The sequence below is a fragment of the Podarcis gaigeae genome (genome assembly GCF_964106915.1).
Source record: "Podarcis gaigeae genome assembly, chromosome: 8".
Lineage (NCBI taxonomy): Eukaryota > Metazoa > Chordata > Lepidosauria > Squamata > Lacertidae > Podarcis > Podarcis gaigeae.
This window is the reverse complement of record NC_139684.1, coordinates 34,600,546-34,608,753: the sequence shown is the minus strand read 5'-3', so window position 1 is coordinate 34,608,753 and position 8,208 is coordinate 34,600,546. Positions and strand designations below refer to the sequence as shown.

The 8,208-nt window shown below is 45.8% G+C and overlaps 1 protein-coding gene across 14 annotated transcripts in view; it reads left to right on the top strand.

The window, feature by feature from the left end:
* The first annotated feature begins 2,201 nt into the window (after nucleotides 1-2,201).
* The window catches only part of CHD9 (chromodomain helicase DNA binding protein 9), a 73,367-nt gene continuing 67,360 nt past the window's right edge, over nucleotides 2,202-8,208 (top strand). For 12 of the 14 annotated variants that reach the window (XM_083750397.1, XM_083750398.1, XM_083750414.1 and 9 more), the window contains exon 1: nucleotides 2,202-2,685. The gene's annotated coding sequence lies outside the window, so the exon portion shown is untranslated. Of the gene's footprint in view, nucleotides 2,686-4,435; nucleotides 4,601-8,208 lie in introns of all 14 variants that reach the window. The other 2 variants (XM_083750406.1, XM_083750403.1) reach the window with 2 other exon arrangements.

The window sequence follows — 8,208 nt, the reverse complement described above, 5'->3', positions numbered from 1 at the left end:
ATACAATAGTTCTGGCCTTGCTTACACTTCCATTTGAGACTTTATTTGTATTGTTCTCATTAGCTCTTCATTGTTTTATAAAAGGGAATTAGGCGATTTCGTGGAGGAAGATAGATCAGTTCCAGACCCTCCAAGGGTTCCTATTTTCCAGGGACAGTCCCAGTTTCTGATTTGATCCTGGGATGTCCCACTTTTCCTTAGGATGTATCTATTTTGGCTGGGTTGGGCCGATATGGGATTGGGGGGCAACTCCCATCTCTTGTGAGGGTGCAATTAGTGCCAGCACCGTCCGTTAAGAGTTTGCATGTAATCTTCGACACCTCCCTTTCCATGGAGGTGCAGATTGCAGCTATAACAAAGACGGCATTTTTTCATTTCCGCCAAGCTAAGCAGTTGGCTCCTTACCTCTCTCGCCCTGACCTAGCCACTGTGATCCACATGAAGGTCACCTCCAGACTGGATTATTGTAACTCGCTCTACGTGGGGCTGCCCTTGAGACTGACCCAGAAACTCCAGTGGATACAAAATGCCGCAGCGAGACTCCTTACGGGGTCCTCACTGCAGGATCACATTCACCCAGTGCTATACCAGCTGCACTGGCTCCCGGTGGAGTACAGGATCAGGTTTAAGGTGCTGGTTTTAACCTTTAAAGCCCTATATGGCCTAGGACCCTCATACCTACGGGACCGCCTCTCCTGGTATGTCCCACGGAGGACCTTACGGTCTTCAAACAAAAACATCTTGGAGGTCCCAGGCCACAGGGAGATTAGGCTGGCCTCAACCAGAGCCAGGGCTTTTTTGGCTGTGGCTCCGATCTGGTGGAACGCTCTGTCACAAGAGACTAGGGCCCTGCAGGACTTGACATCTTTCCACAGGGCCTGCAAGACAGGCCTTTGGCCAAGGCACAGCTTGACCCTCTCCTTTGGTAAACCTCACAGAACTCTAGCCCAATGGTTGCCATTAATCTGATTTGAACTGATTTTATAATGAATTGATTTTAGAATGCTATATTATTTTACTCTTGTTAGCCGCTCTGGGCCCAGCTTCGGCTGGGGAGGGCGGGATATAAATATTATTATTATTATTATTATTATTATTATTATTATTATTATTATTATTATTTTCAGCAGAGAAATTTTGGAGGGTATGGAGTTATGCAACCCCAGAGATAAGTAACTATACAACCTTTAGAAGACATCAGAAGGAAGTAGAGTACCTCGGGTTAAGTACTTAATTCATTCCGGAGGTCTGTTCTTAACCTGAAACTGTTCTTAACCTGAAGCACCACTTTAGCTAATGGGGCCTCCTGCTGCTGCCGTGCCGCCGGAGCCCGATTTCTGTTCTCACCCTGAATCTTAACCCAAGGTACTATTTCTGGGTTAGCAGAGTCTGTAACCTGAAGCGTATGTAACCTGAAGCATATGTAACCGGAGGTACCACTGTATAGGGAAGTTCTTTTTAATGTTTAATTCTTTATTGTTTTTATATATGTTGGAAGCTGCCCAGAGTAGCTGGGGCAACCCAGTCAGATGAGTGGGGTATAAACAATAAAATAAAATAATAAAAGGGGGGCTGGACTAGATGACCCTCAAGGTCACTTCCAACTCAACAATTCTATGATTCTAAGTGCAAGGGAAGCCCCACAGAGAGTGTCATTTTTGTTTGTTACCATGTTGTGTATTTTTGTGTTTTTATATTGTAAACTAACCTGTGATTCTCAGGTGAATGGCAGTGTAGAAATTTTATAAACAAATAAAAATAATGCAAGTAACCAATGAATGAATTACTGTGGCCAGAATGTAAATATATACATAGATATATAAGCACCCCCGCCCAGTCTCATTTCTCCCACAGGAGATGTCTATGCTCCCTAAAATGATATTAATAAAAATATTTTTTCTTATACTGTATTTATATTATTAAAGCATTATTTCTGAGTAGTAGCAGCACCAGCAGGATTTCCTGAGCCTCTCCTGCCCCCTCTCTTGCAAAGTCCTTTGCCCCGCCCACTCCCCCCACGCAAAAAAAGGGGCGGACAAAAGTCTTCCCCTTTTTCAACTCTCCCCCGCTGCCAACCACCCACTGACTCCACCGCTCACCCTGCCTTCTGACCAATCAGCGAGCGGGTGACAAATATGCAAATACAACCTCCCTCCTCTCTTACCTTATACCACCCGTAACCAACCACCACCTCCCAACCGCCAACAGACATACACGCGAGCCCTCCTCCCCCGAAAAAAAAGAAAGAAGAATAATTAAGTGTCCCCTCCCCGGGTTGGCTTGGGTCGCGGAGCAGGCGGTTGGCGGCGCGCGCGCGGCTTCCCTCTCCCTCTCTGCCCCTGTCACTTCCCCTAGTGAGAGGGAAGGCGCGCGCGAACTAGAAAGAGAGAGAGAGAGTCCGTGAGGAGAGAGGAGAGGGAGGGGGAGCGGGAGGCGAGGGCGGCTCCGCCAATAGGCTATTGGCGGGCGACGACGAGAAAGGGAAAGGGGAGGGGACGGGGGAGTCTCGGGGTGAGCAGGGAGAGGGCGGGGGCAGGGAGCGGATCACGCCGCGTCGCGCCCCGCCCCCTTTCCCCTCAGCCACCGCCGCCGCCGCGCCACCTCCTTGCCTCAGGCAGGGCCTTTGCCAGCCTGCCAGCCTGCCAGCCACCCGCCCTCCTCCTCAGGCTCAGCCACCGCCACCGGGTAAGCGCTTCCTTCTCTTGCCCTCCCTCAGGCAAGGAGGCGCTGAGGGAAGGAGAAAGCCCGGGTGGGCGGGAAAAATTAGGCGGGGTGGGTGGTGGGGGGGGGGAGAGAAATGGGGGGATTCCCTGAGGAAGAGGGGAGTGGCCGCCTCCTCGCCCACTGCTGCTGCCGCCGCCGCCTCCCTTGTGCCACCCATAACCACATGGAGGAGGAGGACCGCGAGTCCTCTCAGGCGGTGGCCGCCGCCGGGGTCGAGCTGTCAAGCCGAGGCGGGCGTGGGGCATCGCCTCAGACGCCACCTCTTCCACACGCGCGCGCGCGCAAAAGGGAGAGAGAGGGCGAAGGAGGCTGCCCTGGCGGGCTTGGTGAGTACGTGAGAAGCCGAGGCCCTGCCGTGCCTTGCCCTTCCGACACGCACACCCTCATCCATCTCCAGGGACCGACGCGGCCAGTCTGAGCCCTCTTGCTGCTCCCACTCTGCGTTCACACGAGAAGGAGGAAAGGCGCAGCTTGGGCCTTGCTGCTGCTGCCTCCGCCGCCGCCTCCTCCTCTCTGTCACACCTTCTCTAGCTGTCTTTCCCTCGCTCTCTCTTCCACCTCTTTCTTTCCCCGCGTCCTTTCTTTGCTCTTCCCTCCTACCAACCCCCTTCTGCCTTCAGTGCTTTCTTCCTTCACCAGTTTTTAGCCCAAGACTGTTTAGGGAAGGAAGTCCTTTTACTTGTTGGAAGTGGGGGGGGGGATTAATGAGCAATGATTGCAACCCTCTTATGCCACACAGACTCTCCATTCTTCTTTGAGTTATCCCTGGCTTTACCTCCATATATATATAGTCAGGTGTATATTGCCTACAGCATACCGATATAGTGCTATTATAGCAGTATCCCTCTGAATACCAGTTGCTGGGGATTAGGAGCTGGAAAATGTTATTGCCCTTATGTGCTGCTTGTGGGCTTCCTGTGGCCCCCATGAGAACAGAGAGCTGGACTAGATGCAAGGCTATATAAGGCCTCCGGTCTGATCCATCAGGGCACTTCTTGCCTGTGTTTGAGGTGTATAGGGTAGTAATGACAAAATAAAAAAATTCCTTCCAGTTGCACCTTAGAGACCAATTGGAAGGATTTTTTTTAAAAAAATTTTCGAATACAGCAGACCAACACGACTACCTACCTGTAACTAGGGTAGTAATGAGCACAGATCACCACCTCCCACCCAATATATGTGTGTGTGGTGTAAATGGTGGGCATGTGCTTCACATCAAATTTGGTGATGTGCTTTTTTTCCTGAAGTGGGTGTCACAGAACACCCAAGTTAAAAGGTAGAATGCCACTAAATCACAGCTGCTGGGAGGGAGAGAGGGCTGTTACTTTAATGCCCTGTTTGTGGACCTCTTGGAGGAATCTGATTAGCCTCTGGGAAACAGGTGCTGGTCTAGATGGGCTACTTTAATGTTTCTGCAGGGATATGTTTTGCACGGTGAGGAGGTCATTAGAGTGGTTTGAAGTAGCTTCCTAATCACCACCCCACTTTCCAACAGGTTTGAGAGCAAGGTATACTTCTTCTCTGTTGGCCTTGGATGTAGTTGGCTGCCTGCTACATTGGTTGGCAAACATTGTCCTCTGGTCATATCTCCAGATCAGAAAGTCGTATATGCATTTTACATACTCTCACATGGTCTTTGGTGCCTGCTTCTACTACTGGTAAATTGGCAACTCTTCTCCATAAAATGTATTTACTATCTTCTGCTTGTCAGGAACTGGGAGTCACCTGGTACTCCAGTCTGTAACACAAGACCCACTTCCAAGAACCCATGCAGTCAAGAGGAGGGGCTGACATAAAGGGGCAGAGCTCATGCTTAAGGGTTGAAGCCATGCACCCCAGGAGGAAATGGAATGTTAAGTAAAATGCTGTGTTTAAGGTGTGCTTTTTCTTGTGCTTTTGAATCCTCTGCCATCAAGCAGCTTCACTTTACACATTGTGCTCCATGACCTGTTCACCTACCTTCTTCCTTGCCAACCCAGCACTTTGATGTCATTGTACAAAGGAGGAGAGAAGCACCTGGATAGCCTCTGCCCAGTCCTGGTGGGCTGTGCAGCTATTTCTACCCCCATTCTCCTGTCTCTCATGGCTTGGAGCCAAGCATAGGGATATGGGGATACAGCCTCAGAACAAATGGGAAGAGCCCTCTGGACATGTACATTGTGCCACACTCAGGCTTGCACTGTGTGAAGGGACAGTAGAGCTGCATAGGGAGACACAGCTACCAAATATACCCATGGAGTTACATTTTAGCTTAAAAGTGGTCACTCTCTCTTACATCTCTTTTCCTTCTGAGTGTGTGCTGTTCCACCCACTGTATTCTCCCTGCAGACAAATAATTGAAGGAGGAACAGCTTTTCAGTAGTGCATGCTCCAAGCAGGAGGAGGCTGCTTCTTTTCACAAAACAAAACAGCAGTGGCATCTCTGCCAGGACCATCCTGAGATTGGATCTCCAGCCCTGAGCCACCTGTTGAGGACCAGTGCGCTATTGTAATAGAAAGGTGGTCAAAAGGTGGAAAAGTTACTTACAGCTCGCTGGAAAGTTGGAATAAATGCATGTTGATTTCAGTTGCGGGGGGGGGGGGGACGGGACAGAAGTGTAGAAATTTAGTATTGGATCACAATATAGCAAGCAGGGTTGAGACCAGTGTGGTTGGGAATGTTAACAGAAAGTTAGAAGAAACTTCTCAAAATGAAGGTAGCAGCCCAGTGCTCATTTTTATTTTGAGAATTGTACTGGAATTGCTTCAGCACTAGATGGTAGATGTGGTGCAAGTAGATGAGTGCATAATAACTTTTGGCTAAAATCGTGTAAAAACATGTTAATTTATATATTTAATAGTGCTTTACCATATTTTTATTCAATATGACCATAGTATGATAAGATTGGATCATTATTTTTACAGATGGGAAAAGCTGGTGTGACCTGGCATTTCTGAACTGAAATTTGAATTCAGGCCTAGATGTAGCACACTGCTCCATGGATCATCTAATTAGATAAAAAGTTGAGGGAGTATATGGGAGTAAAGAGTAATAACATATTGTAAACTGTTTGGATGACACTGTCTTCTGCTAATGAGGAAGCAGGGATAATGAAGTTGCTTATGCCATTTGATAAAGGTCTGTCATGTAGACCAAATAAAAGGATGAGGTATATGCTCTTCATCATATAGACATTTCTGTTGATGGAGATTATTTAACTGGAGTAATGTAGGGATTCCAGGCTGTAATCCTCATGTGCTAGATACTGACAAAATTTAAAGGGCTTGGAATGTGAGTGGTTTTCCATCGGTAGCATTAGTGTAGTGAAAGTAAAAGTAGTTGGCTGGTATTTATTGGCCAATATTTGAAAAGTCTGAAAGTTGATTGTCCTTGAGAAAGGTTGGTGAATATGGAATAAATTTTCTAGAGGTTCAAAATCCAGGGCAGTCATGTTTATCTTTCCCAAGAACCTTCTTGTACTGCTGCTTTGTAGCTCCACCTGTTGCCTCATGTGTCTTTTTCTTAATTATCTTAGGTTATAGGGTTTACGGACAGTTAAACATTGATATTTCTGACGCTATGTCTTGTGTGTTTTCTTTAAGCGGTAGATTAAACTTTTGCATGTGATTACAATACCACAAATAATATCTCAATCAGATGCATCCATAGGAACATCTTATCCAGAAGAGGGACTGGGATTTTCCTTCTGGTCAGCATGTAGCTGCTTCCAATAATAACCACATTGATACTGATATTCTTTCTCATTTTAAATATGTGGAAAGTCCAGAAATGATCATTCTCATGAAATTAATTGGGAATGAAAATACACATTGACAAAAACTCTGTTTAGAAAAAACAAAAAAAAATCCTTCCAGTAGCACCTTAAAGACCAACAAAGTTAGTTCTTGGTATGAGCTTTCGTGTGCATGCACACTTCTTCAGATACCACTGTTTAGAAACTTAGTTTGTGACTATTGGCCTGCCATTTGTATTGATATCTCATAAATGAAAGAACTATCAGTAGTGCATATTGCATGTTGTTACATTAATGCTTGGTATAGAAAGGAAAACTAGACAGATTCATACATTTTTGAAATATATATTGTGTTCAGTAGCTTTTTTGTACAAAATAGTGTAATAGACTGTTTTATTGCTGTTAATCAACATAGAAGTGAGACCTTGCAACTAAAGGGCCTCCCTGTGCTATAAGAGGAGTTCTTCTGTTCAGTGTCCCATTGAACCTCAAATAGGAACCTTAGAGTTCAGGTCTCTCAAGGGTGGATGATTTTCTTTCAGTCAAACCTCAGCATTTCATTGCTATATAGGTGGTAGGGTTTTGTAGAGTAGAAAAGGGAATATGTGTCATTTCCCTATTTCCTGCCCTCTCCAAGATACCTGCAATAAGCTGTCAGGGGCTTGATCAGGCTAGTTTCTTCTCCTGCCCTTCAGTCCCCTTTGCCCCACCCCCCGCCTAGCCCATAGTCAACTGAGACCCTAATACTTACGTGTCTCAACTGCTATCTGCCATAGACTTTACTGAAACTCACATATTTTGCTTGGCCTCTGCTTTCAGTTCAGACTCTCTTCTCCCTCTGGACAGAAATAAGAGCTGCCTATAGAAAGCAGTGGTGAAATCTAGGATTTTTGGGCAGCATTATGTGTCTGCTTTCTCCAAACAAATAAAATGTGGTAGCCAAGACAGGAATTCCTATGTTTGCCATATAGTGTGAACCTGGAAGTTCCATCTTCAGACAAGGAATTGTCTTGCTTTAGTATTTCTAATACAGTGGTACCTCGGGTTACATACACTTCAGGTTATAGACTCTGCTAACCCAGAAATATTACTTTGGGTTAAGAACTTTGCTTCAGTATGAGAACAGAAATTGTGCAGTAGCAGTAGCAGGAGGCCCCATTAACTAAAGTGGTGCTTCAGGTTAAGAACAGTTTCAGTTTAAGAACGGATCTCCAGAACGAATTAATTCTCAACCCAAGGTACCACTGTATATATAGGCCAAGCATACTGTACCTGAAAGCTCATGGGTTCTTGCTGGTCAGGTTTAGGTAGTTGTTGTTGATTTAAAACATTATTTTAATTTATATTTGCAATGGGAGCTCACCCTGTCGTGGGGATTCGAACCGCCAACCTTCTGATCGGCAAGCCCGAGAGGCTCAGTGGTTTAGACCACAGCACTAATTGGGAGGGGAAGGCTATTGCTTGTTATGAAATACTTCCATCTCTATATCCCTGATTTGTAAAAGGTCTTAAGAAAACATATCTGTTTTTTAGACCTTGGGTCAGATTGTATAGAAGACAGATGAGTGCCAACAATTTCTCAGTCTTTTAGCAGTTGGATTGCATTATGTTTTCTTCCTTTTTAAAAAGCTTTTTTTCTCAAGTGACAGATGTTTGAATACAAGAATTCTGAGTGATTTCTTAAGGGTTTATCAACTGCCTTGGTTTTGGAATCAAAGTTGAAGTGAGTGTAGAGCCTGCCATTTCCCCC